The 14988-nt window shown below is 34.4% G+C and overlaps 2 pseudogenes; both read right to left on the bottom strand.

The window, feature by feature from the left end:
* Positions 1 to 7345: 7345 nt before the first annotated feature.
* On the bottom strand, positions 7346 to 8079 carry LOC147942681 (F-box protein At3g49450 pseudogene; annotated as a pseudogene).
* A 790-nt stretch (positions 8080 to 8869) lies between these two features.
* On the bottom strand, positions 8870 to 9991 carry LOC104699000 (F-box protein At3g49450 pseudogene; annotated as a pseudogene).
* Positions 9992 to 14988: the final 4997 nt, after the last annotated feature.

The raw sequence follows: 14988 nt of genomic DNA on the forward strand, positions 1-14988 counted from the left end.
GAAAATAAAATACTACACGAGAAAGAGTTTACATATATTCATTCCCCCAGCCACCAATTTTCTTTTTGTAATTCATACAATTTTATTTCTCTTTAATTCTTTATCAAAGTGTGCTCTTAATTAAAGATAACTGGATTAAACACTTGATCATGCTCCAAAGTAATTTGTTTAAATGTATATAGTATTAAATATATTACCTGCGTAAAACCGTTATTTCACATATTTATACTTTTTAAATGATTGTTTCTATATACTTCCTCGTTTCATAATATAAGATGTTTTGGAAGTTTTTGTTTGTTTTATAATATAATATGTTTTCAACTTTCTAACAATTTTTAAATTAATTTGATATTTTTTATTATTTATTTTGTTCAATTCTGTTTATAATTGGTTAAACTTTTTAAAAGTATATATTTCTTACTATTAGCGCTTTTAGCTAAAACATTTGTGGAAGATTTGAGGTCCAAATCCAAAGTAATCATAATATAATAATACCTATTGACTAGTGACTAACATAGATGATCATATAAAGTAATAATTTTTATCTATTAAATTATAGAGAGAATTTTTTAATTTGGTAAAAAATTCATCCAAAAGAATTTAAAATAAGATTTAATCATTATAACTAATATTTTTATAGAATCAATGACAAGATAAATAACAATTATCATGCTTTAATGATAACACTGAAATATTTTGTAGTAGTAAAAAATATTTTGTAGTAGTAAAAATATTAGAAATGAAATCTATTAAAAGTTAATGTGTATATATATACATATATTTTGATAAGTTTATATAATTATTAATTTATATTATTGATGAGACCATAAATTAACAAAGGATTTTCAAAAAAGTTATTATCTTATTATATTATCAAATTGTGTCCAATATTACACTGGCTCAATTTTGGACCAGGAAAAAATATTAATTTATAGAGATTATTAATTTACCGAGTAATAATTTATGGAAGTTTTACTGTAGTAAGTAAATTACTAAATCAAAACAAAATTAGAGTGACAATTATCGTAAATTAAATAAAAAATATTTGTTTAAAGCAAAACTTAGCAATTAATTAAAATATACTCCCTCCGTTTCAAAATATAGGATGTTTTAGTTAAAACATGTATATTAATAAATAACTACTTTAAAAAAAGTTAACCAATCATATACAAGACTCCATAATATAAAATATAAATTAATCTAAAAGTTGCATAGAAAGTTGGAAATATCTTATATTATGAAACAAAAATACTTCTCTAAACATCATATATTATGAAACGGACAGAGTATTATATAATAAGATTATTTGATGGAAATAGAATTTCAAGGCCTAGATTTAATATATGGGTACCTATTAGAAGAATCTTGAGAAGCAAGATGTGTATCTTTTGGACCAACTATTATCGACAATCAAAATCCGTTTACGAAATGAACCTGTGAAGTCCAAACCAAGTAATGTTCTAAAAAACTACTGTTTGATAAGGATTAGGGGGGAGGGGTATATTCAACTTGACATTTTAAATGATTTAAGTAAAATTTACAAATCATATGTTATTCAGTCATGAATTTTAAAAATTCTATTAAAATCCATGTTATTGAAATGATAGTTTAAAAATCTATTTTAAAATCTAATGTTATTGAATTGATGATTTAAAAACTATTTTAAGATTCATTGTTATTTAAAATACAGAAATTCAAATCTCAATGTTTTATGTGGGATTTGAAATTTTTTAACAATAAATCATATAAACTTTCCTAAAATCATTACAATCATTTAAAATCTTATGAAAACTAAAATCACTTAGAATATTAAGTGATTTAGATGGGTGTATTGAAGCCATGATTTTGGAGGATTTTATGAGATTTAGAAAATTTGGAATTTTGATAAATTTTATAGAAGTTGATATGATTTCTTGTAAAAAAATTTCAAACACCTAAAACCATGAGATTTGAATTTCTGTATTTTTAACTAAACAAATTCTCTCAAATCCTCCAGAATTCCTAAAAGTTATTAAAATCCAAATCCACAAACTGTTTTGAATAAAGTAGATTTTAAAGTAGATTTTTAAATCATTAGTTCAATAACAACAGATTTTAATAGAATTTTTAAACTCTAAAATTAAATGACATAGGATTTGTAAATTGGGGCAATTGCATTTTGTATACCTTTATTTGGTCTTGGAAGCAATAGTAGACTCCATATTCGATATTTGAGAAACATAACCACTAAGGGTACTGAAATTACAGTTGACTCTTTTACGACCAAACAAAAAAACAGAAGCCGAAATGACAGATGTAACCCGGAAGAAGTCTGCAATATATTTCTTTAAGGTCGATTGCAAATTAACGTCAACTAGAAGACATAACAATATGTCTACTCCTTAATTATAGTTTAAATTTTAATTAAAAAAATTATAAAACATAATTTAATAAACCTATTGACCAAATAATAACCACATAGACTTGCTGCATTGAAATAAAATATATTTACATATAAACAAGTCAAATTAAGGAAGGAAAGACTGATTAGGTTAAAATTATTTGATTTAGGGTTTGATTAAGTAGACTTCTCTATAGACTATTGGTGGTTGACTTTGTTATGCCATCAACTATTAATTCTTGGACGTTCGGTCAGAGAGAACCGAACCGATTAAACCGAGATGTTCGGTTTTCGGCAGCATCTGTGAGAGGATCAACAAACCGATCGGCAAAATTATTTTGGTAATTCGGTTACCGGTTCGGTTCGGTTCGAGGCATAACCAATCAGTTTTAATTAACCGAGTTATATATACCTAATTTTCACTAACCCTAACCCTAATAACTTTCATTTCTTCCACTTCCACCTTCTGCCTCTCTCTCTCCGGCCATAACAAATTATAAATCCGAAAAATTCTCTGTCCCTCATCAAATCATCATCATAATCACCTTTCTTCTTCGTATTCGTCATCTACCGCTTTTCTCTCTGTCAAACATAGTGTAGAGATCAGTCTTTTAGATGTCCAAACCCTAATCTCGAGTTTTAGACGGGTAATGTCTTCTTCTTTTCTTTGTCTTCTCCTATGTCTCTCTTTTTGAGATCTTGCCTTACAATAAGCTATTGGTACTCCGATCCCTAATTGAAATTTTGCGATCTATAAGATTGTAACTTGTAAGCTTTTGCTCCTTAGTGTATTAATGATTGTGAGAGCTTTGTTTTTTTTTTTTTTGTTGGACTCATCTTTTGAGTTTTGTTTGGCAAGAAGGATTTCATTGAGATACTCAAGACTCTTGCTCCCTCTGTTTGTTAATATGATTATCTTGATCTCGATTTGAAACCTCGATCTGGTTAATTGATTTATAAAAGATTTTTTTCTCTGCTTAAGAAAAGAATTACAGACCATATAGCTTTATCATATTTGACCTCTTTAATTTTTCTCTGTTTAAATGTGATGCAGATGGGTAAAGATGTAAATATCATTCTTGTCCTGGGCAGCTGAACCAGAAATGGAAGAGAGGAAATTGGTAACTTCTCTGGATTACGATCAAAGTTTGGTGCTTGATGGATCATCTTGTCATGGGTCTTTCTCAGATCTGTTCACAACAACAAAAAGTTTTAATCTTGTTGAATAGTTCTTTAGATTTCTGGACTAGATTTAGTGAATTACGCTTCTGTATCACTTCAATTCTCGAATTTGATTATATCACTTGGATTTTACTCTTTTATGGATTGAGGACTTCTACACTTGAAGAAGCTGTTGACATCAAAGTTGTTTAAGAGTCACATTCTAAAACCTTGTAGAGATGAAAGAACTTTGAGAGATTGTTGATGTTTCTACATCACTGAATAGCTTTTGTCTTCTTTTTTGGGTTCTTGAAAAGTTTGTTCTTTCATCATACATAAACTCATATACCCTTTGGATAAATGCAGCTCAGCTTCGGTACATCAAGGAAGCAGAAGAGATTAGACTCAAGATGAAACCTTTAGCCCTCATCAAAAGAGTAAGGGCACTATGCATTTAGTAGCCAATTTTTTTCATTGGACTGCTAATCCCAGACCAACAGTAACCCATTCTAGATACTAGTTTGCTATTATGAGTCTTGAACTTGACTTATATGTTCTAGCGCATGTTGTTTCTTTGTATTCAAAACTGTAATGTTTGGCTCTAAAGTCTAAACCAACCCCCAGAGGGAACCCACAAAATTTGGTGATCCAACTCTTAGGTTTCTGTTAACGACAACGTTGGTTCTATGTGTGTGCAGATGGGTTTCAAATGGATATTTTTACTGTCTTTGGCTCTGCTTCAAGCTGCATATTACAGGAGACTGAAATGGTCAGTACTCAAATCCTGTAAGCTTGTTCTCGACGTCGTGAACTAATCCCGTGAAAATCAGCTTTTCTCGGGATAAGAAGCATTAATCTTGAAAGGGATGAAATGGTGAAATCCCTTTTTTTTTTTTGTCTCCAAAGACATGTTTCTTTATTTATCGTTTAGAGAGTCTCTAATGAGAGAAAAGAAGTCAAGTTTCTTTTCTAACCTCATATTTTGCACATGGTCTTAAGATTGTATTATTTCCATTTCTGTTTGTTTGCCTCCGAAGCCGTTCTCGGGTTGTCTTAATAAAAATATGTGGTTTTACAACCTCTCCTGTGTATACCAAAACATGCTTTTGTTACAATTCGAATTGCATAGAAATCAAAATCTGCATAATTGTCGACTGGTGGAAGATTTGAACTTAAAAATCTGAATGGCATCATTGTGTTAGTCATTAGATTTGTAAATGAACACAAAACCTGAAACCTGAGATCAAAATTGGTCTTGACCAACTTACTTTTCTTGTGAACTCGAGTTTGTATAACTTTGACTTCTCAGGCTTACTACCACCCGCTAAATCCAATCCACTAGAAGCATGAATGAGATCAAAAACATTGTCGTAGAACGGTAACCTCTGATCCAAACTCATGAACAACGGAAAAATACCTCTAGCAGCTATGAACTCGCTATAAGGAGCACCTATGTTCAACGTTTTTAGTTCTTTGTACTTAATGCTATGTAAAAGTAGTGCTTAGCCACTTGCTAAACGTATTTAATGAAAGTATATTGACTATTATTGTTTACGTCAGTCAACAATGCCTTACCCTATCTTCACCTTCTTCCCACAAAATGTGATAAAAAGTTTTTTTCTTTTTCTCTTCCAAATACAAACAAAACCAAACAAACCAACCAATAATCGCTTCTTGTAGAGTTGAAAAAGAGATAAGAACGCAGAAAGAAAAAAAAAAAAAGACGATGAAAGACTTTTTCAATTATACAGACTTCACACAGAATTCCAACACATTGACTTCCAAAATAAGTCTAAGTTAATGACCTAACTGTCTAAGAAAACCAAAAACTTGATTTCTCCATATGTATAATATATAATCATGTCAAAAACATATAGAAGCAAGTACATAACATATATGAAAGGATACAACAAGAAAATCTTGAAAATTATTCACCAATTTGCAATAAATTGGTTTTCAAATTATGACAACTTCATGTTGATGTCAACATTGTAGACATAAACTAGCCTTTATGAAGATACTTCCCTTGAAGTCTATTTTGTGTGGTCTATTTTTGCAATTACAATTTAATAAAGCAGACACTGTATGAAGGCTACTAGGATAGTTGACTTCTTTTGTTGTCTTCCTTTGTAATTTTTTTGGTCAGTTTTGCAATTAAAAACATATAACAGAGTAAACTTCTTGGAAAGTTTTAACAAGTTAAATTCGATTACAGTCTAGTCTGGTTATTTTTGCAATTGACCAAACCATTGACTTTGTAGTAGACTTCTAACTAACAAGTAGACTTCATCTATCCGTCAAATAGAAAAAGTAAACTTCGTTGTGGTTAGTTTTTCAATTGACCAAGTTTGACTTTCGCCAATTAGACTACGTACGAAGTCTCCGGGAATGTTGACTTCGTTTGCAGTCTGCCATGGTCAGTTTTGGGGTTGACCAACATTTTAATTTTTTAACTAGTAGACTTCTTTTGCAGCCAACTAGGTAATTTTATATAAATAATATTACGGTCAATACTTTTATATTTTGGTCAACTTCAAAAATAACCACTATAGAAGTCTACTACCTTTTTTCATGCGAAGACTTCGGTCTGGACTAAAAAGTCAATAATATGGTCAATTGCAAAAATACACTTTAGTAGCATGTAAACGAAGTATCCGTTAGAAATATAATAATGCAGTCTGAACCATATTTTTTTTTATTTTCAAATGAAATTAAGGAGACTGAAATTTCAGTCTACGGGCTCGAAACTCGATAAATTTTTAATTGCAAAATTGACCACATAGTAGACTTTACATGTTATTATGACGGTTAGACTAACAAATGAAGTCTAATTTCGCAAAAAAATCAAGAAAAATCACGAAATATACCGGAAAATAACCTTATCGGTGGTTATTTTGCAATGTCAAGCACCGAGGACGTCGTCTTTAGTCACCACGGAAGAAACCCAGCACCAATTTAATCACTATCCAAGAATCATGATATATAACAAGATGAATGCACTTGCAAATTTTCTTGGATTAAAATGGAGAGGAGATGGAAGAAAATGAAGTTCTCATAGCATTGAGTGTTATTTAAGCTTACAAATTCAGGTTGTTGAAGCTTTAAGAGCTTCAAATTTGGTTGTTCATGGTTGTTGGAAAATTGATGGCCGTTGCACAACCGTAAATTAAAAAAAAAGATGAGGATATGAATGTAATAAACATTTTCACAAGAAATTCAAATAAATCAAAAATAATAGCATTTTTGTAAACAATAAACACAGAAGAATTTAATTGGGAGAAAATGACGAATGTTGGAAAGAGAAAAAGAGGTTGTTAGTTTTGCAATTGACTCAAAGTAGGGGTCTAGTTTTGCAATTGTTCCTTGTAAATTTTACACAAATCACTTAAAATGTTAATTCTTTTTTTTGAACAACCCAAAATGTTAATTAAGTTGAATACACCCTCCTTAAAATATTTACTGTTTATCTAAAAATCTCCTATTCTAATCAGGTTAAACATATTTATATATATATATTGTATCAAATCCTTGGGATTAGTAACACATAATAAATAGTTTTTCGCCAAATCTTTCAAGTATCTACTTGATATCAGAGTCTGAATATACCTGACCCATTAATCCGAATCGGAAAGAGACCCGATCCCCTCCTAGTTGATGACCTAAAGGAGATTCAATTTATCGAGATAGCTAAAAATACATTATCTCAAGAGTGCTTGATGGATTTTGTCAACGATACCAAATTGACCCGCAAATGAGACAGATGATTGGTTATACTCACGGTTGTTTCTTTTTTTTTTCTAGTTTCTAATTATCAATACTAATAAACTTGTAATTTTCAGACCAAACCTCAAAACAAACTATAATTGACCGATGTCCCATAGCTTTATAAAATAAAAGCCCATTGATGCATATCCAAACACATTGAGGAATGAGGATCATGAGAAATGGAACATTCAACCATTCTCCGTAATAATCTTCCTCCATTTTCTAATTTCAGAACTTGATGCTTCCGAGAATCTGCTGATACACACAACACTTTATGCTGTATTTCAACGATCTGATCATACCCAAAAGGTTTTCTTCATTTCGGTGCTCTCATTACTTGTCGTATAGGGTAAGGTTATGTACTTTCCTGTGCTAGGGTTACATATCATCATATTTGTATCTCTGTTACATAGCAATCCACAGACAGGAGGACAAACCTCAAAAATACTCAATGGAACATTGGAAACACATGTGACGATCGACAAGTAAAGATGGAGACGAGTTCTCGTCTAGATTTAAAGGCTGAGTTGATGTGAAGAAGAGCCACCTACCGTCAACATGTAAGGTAAACAGATGACGTGGACGAGCCGAGGAGGTTGTGAGGTAAAGCTCGGTGAAATATGGAAGGCTGAGGATTGAAGCCCATTAATCGCTTCGACACGCAACGGAATCTGGCCATGGATTTGGCAGGCACTCTCGAGAGAATCTCAGAGACAAGATCATTTGGTAATTGGTATCTCCGGAAAGGAAGATTATGTGAAGGTGAACCCCATTGAGAAACACGGTACCGGTTTAGGCTCTAGTACGTACTCTTCCACGAGTTGTATATACAGGCCAGACATTGAAATAATGTCTAATAGGATTTTAAGATGTGTAAGTAAGTGTTTGTAGGTGCTATTTATAAATTAAAGTTAAATATGTGTACATAGTATGGATGATAAATCTTGTCATATCTACTCTGAAGATGAAAAACAAAATACTCCTATCATATCCAAAAACTTTGAAGTATAAGTACATTTATTAATTAAAAGTATGGATTTCAATTAACATAATATGTATAAGATCTTGATGCATGTGTGTCAACTATTGTATCAAGATAGTATTAAATATTGTCAAGTAAAAAAATAAAATAAAATTATGTAAAGATGGGTGGAAAAGGGTCAAAACGGGTAAGGAGAATGTTTGTTCACACCAGACCAAAAAAGATGGCTCACCGAAGTATTGTATGTGTTTGTTTAGAGAGATTTTAAGGGTTGCGAAGAGAATTACATGTCTTTCGTATAGATGTTCATCATATGTGTTACATGTAGTTAAAATTGATCGATTGTCATCATTTGTAAATTAATAAGATAAAAAAATGTTATGATGATGGAACAGGAAAAAGTCAAAAGGAGTGACGACTGTCTTAAATCTTAACAATACCAAACAAAACATAAAATAATTAATCATCCAATGTTGACAAAAACCCCAAAAAAAAAAAAAACAAAATAAAACTGAACAATATAATCGACAACTCCATGAAGAGATAAGGACGGTATTTGTGAAGTCTTATGAAGTTCTTAATCAGTTACATATAGGGTTCAGATTCTCTATATGGTCTATAAAGGTGGAAATCCCTGAACCCTTACGAGATCCAAACCCTTGGATTGTAAATTTTGTGACTGTATTCCTCTCCACATTGTAGATGAAAACGTAGAAAGGATCGGAAGGACTATATGAAGACAACACAATGTCACCATTACGATTCATCCCATCAACACGAAAAATGGCCTCTGTCGCAACTAAATTCTTCCAAATAGGCGGGAATACGTAGATATGCCTCGACCATCTCCCTTCATCGGCGTCATCTAAAACCCACAACTCAATACTTTCAGTTGTACCAAAAACTAGCATCGGATCAAGCGCACCTAATTTACCCTTGTAATTGATCAGATGCATATGCCATAGTTCCTTCGTAGGTGGTGGACTAATAAACTCGAACTTCTCAGAGCTCAAGACAAAGCAAACTATCATGAAATTTTGAAACCTACTTCTCCTAAGAGCTTCATAATACAAAACTCCACTTATGCAAATCCCAAAACGCCCTATAGGATTATGAGGTCGGGAACATGTAATCTTTCTCCATGACAGTATACCTGTACCTAATGTTAGAACCTTAGCTTTCTGAATAGAGGGGTTTCTATTTCTACATACGTGCACGCACAATACCTTGTATTGTTTTGCGACTGGATCAAACCCAAAAAAGGTTCTCATTTCAGCCTTCATCCATGTTGGATTGGGTAAGGTTTTGTACTCTCCTGTGCTAGGGTTACATACCATGAAACCCCTATCTCTATTACATATCAGCCCGCGGACAGGTGGACAAATGCCAAAGGAACAGTTTTTGGTGGGGAAACACATGTGATATTCGGCTGTTAAAAGAGACGATTTCTGGTCTGGATTTTGAAGCTGGGGTGCCGAGAAGAAGACCCACTTATCGTTGAGATGGAAGGTGAACAAGAGACGAGGACTAGTCGAGGAGTTGGTTAGGCGACGTCTGAGAACTGAAGCCCATTGCTTCGACACGCAACGACACCTCGCTAAGTCTTCCACTGACAATCTAGAGACTATCTCAAGCAAGATATCATTTGGGATAGGCGAGAAGAAAGATGGTGTTTTACTTCGTCGGGATATGGTTAAACCCATTGAGATTCAGACACTCCACATCGACTCTGACACTCTAGCCTCTAGATCTTGAGGAGAAAAAAAATAGTGGGCAAGAAACTGAAATAATGTGGAAAGATATCCAAGATAAAAAAGGAATAAAAAAAGGCTTAGAGTAAGTGGTATATTGACTAACATAAATGATCATATAAGTTAATTTGTCATGTGGAGATAATTTTTTTTTTAATGATTTAAGGAAGATTTTAGGTTCAGAGAAAGTGGTATATTGACTAACATAAATGATCATATAAGTTAATTACTAAATCAAAATAAAATTATAGTGACAATTATTGTAAATTAAATTAATCCAACTAATATTTATTTAAAGCAATCAATTTATTAAGAATATATTATATTATAAGATGATTACTTGATGGAAATAAAATTTCATGGCCTAGATTTAATTTAATATTTGGGTATCGTTTCTCTTTGCATTTTTTTTTATATCTCTATATACTTATTTAAGCAATGTTGTTGAAGTTTAACCCTACTATAATGCTGCATATTACAAAAAAAAATACCATTGCATTTTAATTAATTAAATAACTAACAAAATAAAATTTTATTTAAAAAATGTTGTTAATTAAAGTTTAACCCTACTATCATGTGGCATATTACAAAAAATGCCATTGTATTTTAATTACTTTAATAACTAACCAAAATAAAATTTTATATTATTTTATAAAATAACAAAACAGTATTTTCAAAATTATTTAATGAAATTATTTAACAAATCTATTTATTGTTTCATAAACCTTAGGAAACAACAATATATTTAAAATAATTATAAAACTTAATTTTATTCATAAAACTAAAATTAAATATATGCATTTCTAAATCGTTTAATAATGACAGATATATTTTAAAAATATGATACAACATTGCTTATATTTTTAAAATATAAAATATTATACCAATTTTATGAAATACTTTTTCGCACTGCACATCAACACAATGACATCTTAATTAAAATCCAAGAAATCACAAATGTTGTATTTTATTCAATATAGTATATACAACTGAAAAATGAATCAAAAAGTTAAATCGAGATTTCTAAACACGACCGCTTCAATATGGATTTTGTTCTGTTTTAGATGATTTCACAATTATCATTGATGTGTGATTGACGTGTTTTCACAATTATCATTGGATACTAGGGCATAAACATCAATGATAAACATCTCAACTACATATACAAGTAGTACTAGTGCTTCTCTCTTATCGAATGCTTTTTCTGCACTAAGTGATCAGGAATCTGTGGATAACAACCCATCTGGTGACACTGTTCCGCCTCATGTGGAACATAATCCACAACATGTGGAGCAGTTAGTGGCGTCTTCTCTCCCACAGTTGCGTCCCTCTCTACTTCGTGGTTCAAAAACAGCTCATAAAGTCATTTCGAACCCTTCTACTCAGCCACCTAGGGATCGGAGTAAGAAGGGCCCCTCCAAACGTAATTAATGTCTGGATTCTTTTGGAATGTTCGCGGTTTAAATCGAACTTCTAAACATTCCGTTATAAGAAATGGGTGCAGGATCAGCAGTTTCAATTCGGATGTCTTATAGAAACAAGGGTAAAGGAACGTAAGGCACAATGGTTAGGTGCAAAGTTGTTCAGGGATTGGTCACTATTGACTAACTATGAGTACCATGCTCGGGGTCGTCTTTGGGTGGTTTGGAGACACAATGTGCGGCTTACGCCGGTTTATAAGAGTAGCCAACTCATTACTTGTTTGGTAAAAATGGAGGGGGAGGAGGTGGAGTTTTTTTGCTCGTTTTTTTATGCCTCTAATCTAGTGGAGGAGAGGAAAGTCCTGTGGGATGATCTGCGTAATCATCAGGACTCTCCATCTATGAGAGACAAACCTTGAATTATTTTTGGTGACTTTAATGAGACTTTGGCTGTTGATGAGCATTTTCGTGGTGTTGTGGGTCCAGGAATCACCGAGGGTATGCGAGATTTCCAATCGGTGATGAACTATTGTTCATTAGTAGATTTGGCTTCTCAAGGTCCACGATTTACCTGGTGCAACAAGAGGGATAATGATATGATTTCCAAGAAGTTGGATCGGGTCTTGGGGAATGAGGTATGGCTCGCTACTTATCCAAATTCCTATAATGTTTTTGAAGCAGGAGGGTGTTCTGATCACTCTCGATGTCGAATTAACATTGTTAGTCCAGCTGGAGTTCATCACCGACGCAAGCCTTTTAAGTTTTTGAATGCTATGGTACATATGCCTGGTTTTAAACCGTTGTTGGAGGAGTTTTGGGAGAGTACTGAAGCCATTCACTTGTGTACTTCCTCGCTTTTTCGATTTACTAAGAAGCTCAAGGCACTTAAGCCGAAGCTCCGTTCTCTAGCTCGGGGTACACTAGAAAATTTTGTCGTCAAAACTAGGGAGGCGTATGCTACTCTTTGTGAGAAGCAAGCCTTGAACCTATTAAACCCCTCTGCAAGTGCGATGGCAGAAGAAAAAATGGCGTATGACTGTTGGAGTTTTGTTGCAGGCCTAGAGGAGAAGTATTTGAAGAAGAAAGCAAAGCTCCATTGGCTGCAGGTTGGTGATCAGAATAACAAAACCTTTCATCGAGCAGTTCAGGCTAGGCAATCACACAATATGATTCGGGAGATTCAGAGACCTGATGGTAGTACTCTCTCTGATGTCGAGGGGATTAAGAGTGAAGCAGAACGCGATTTTAAAGACTTTCTTCAACACATTCCATCAGACTTTGAGAGTGCAACGGTCGCGGAGTTACAGGATTTGCTGGTTTTCCGTTTTGCTTCAGAAGATAAGTACAGGCTCACTCGACCAGTCACAGCGGAGGAGATAAAAAATGTTATGTTCTCTATGCCATATGATAAATCACCGGTGCCTGATGGTTTTACCTTAGAGTTTTTTACGGCGGCATGGGATATAATTAAGGTTGAGTTTGTGATTGCAGTGCAATCTTTCTTCACTTAAGGTTTTCTTCCCAAAGGTGCTAATTCAAATATTCTTGCTCTTATTCCTAAGAGGGTGGAGGCCCGGGAAATGAAAGACTACAGACCGATTTCATGCTGTAATGTGATTTATAAAGTGATCTCAAAAATCTTAGCCAATAGACTGAAGTTGCTCCTACCTAAATTCATTTCAGGGAATCAGTCGGCTTTTGTCAAGGATAGACTACTGATTGAGAATGTCCTCCTTGCTGCCGAACTCGTCAAGGACTATCATAAAGACTCAATTTCCCATTGGTGTGCCATAAAAATTGATATCTCTAAAGCTTTCGATTTTGTGCAATGGGCCTTCCTTCGTAATGTTCTCGCTGCTTTGGATCTCCCACATGAATTCATTCATTGGCTTATGCTTTGTATAACAACAGCACCCTTCTCGGTTCAAGTTAATGGGGAGCTTGCAGGTTTTTTTAACAGTTACAGGGGATTAAGGCAAGGCCGTTCTCTCTCCCCTTTTTTGTTTATAATTGTGATGGATGTGTTATCTAGAATGTTGGATAAGGAGGCTGGAGGAAAATTTGGTTATCATCCACACAGTCAGAATCTTGGACTCACCCACATGAGTTTTGCTGATGATCTTATGATCTTATCTGACGGCAAAGTGAGGTCTACAAAAGGCATTGTCGAGGTTTTTGACAGTTTTGCTAGGCGTTCATGTCTGAAGATAAGCATGGAGAAATCTACAATATATTTGGGAGGTCTGTCTGATGTTGAATGCTAAGAGATCAAAGGCAGTTTCAGGTTTGAGGTTGGCCAGCTTCCAGTGAGATATCTAGGCTTACCATTGGTAACTAAGCGTCTCACTGCTTCTGATTTCTCGCCTCTTATTGAGCAGATAAAGACAAAAATTGGCTCATGGACAGCTCGCTTTCTATCCTTTGCAGGACGACTAAATATGATACATTCGGTGATATGGAGTCTCTGCAACTTTTGGTTATCAGCTTTTAGCCTTCCACGGCAGTGCCTTCAGAAGATTGACAAACTGTGCTCAGCTTTCCTATGGTCCGGTCCGGAATTAAACCATCACAAGGCCAAATTTTCCTCAGATGATGTCTGCAAACCAAAAACTGAAGGAGGTTTGGGGTTACGGTCGCTAAAAGAAATGAATGATGTTTGTAGATTGAAGTTGATCTGGCGTATTGTGTCCGGGGAGGGGGGGAGTCGTTGTGGGTCAAATGGATATCAAACACACTACTCAAACGCGAGAATTTTTGGTGTGTGCCGCAGTCCACCACTGTTGGTTCTTGGACGTGGAGGAAGTTGCTCAAACTCTGGCCAGTTGCGGCAAACCTCTGTAAAACCTAGGTGAACAATGGTCTCCATACCTCTTTTTGGTTTGATAATTGGTCAACTATGGGTCGTCTGGTGGATGTAGCAGGAGAAAGTGGAATCGTTGCAATGGGGATTAGTAAACATATGATGGTCGCGAATGCGTGGGGTTTACATCGTCGACGTCGACACCGCCTGCAACTTTTGACACAAATAGACGCAGAACTCTCCACTGCTCGAGACCGCAGTAACTATAGAGAGGATATTGTCCTTTGGAAGGGTAAGAATAATACGTTCTCTCTGCGATTCTCCTCACAAGAAACATGGGATCAAATTCGCTCAATGGCTGATGAAGTGAGCTGGCATCACTGCATTTGGTTCACCCATTCCACACTGAAACATTCTTTCTGCACTTGGCTGGTTGTGCGCAACAAACTCTCTACGGGTGACTGTATAGCACAATGGTCCCGGGCAGATTCAGGGGAATGTGTTCTCTGCAACACCGCAACGGAGTCTCACGACCGCTTGTTTTTCTCGTGTACCTTTTGTTCTGAGGTCTGGCAAGCTTCTGCAAGAAACATCTACAAATCTCGCTTTTCAACAAGGTGGAATTCGGTGGTCACTGCAGCATGTAGCAAATGGCAGGATCGAAAGGTTTGTTATCTAGCCCGCTCTGTTCTACAGGCGACGGTTTATGCACTGTGGCATGAGAGGAA

The sequence above is a fragment of the Camelina sativa genome, chromosome 6 (genome assembly GCF_030686135.1).
Source record: "Camelina sativa cultivar CO46 ecotype springtype chromosome 6, ASM3068613v1".
Lineage (NCBI taxonomy): Eukaryota > Viridiplantae > Streptophyta > Magnoliopsida > Brassicales > Brassicaceae > Camelina > Camelina sativa.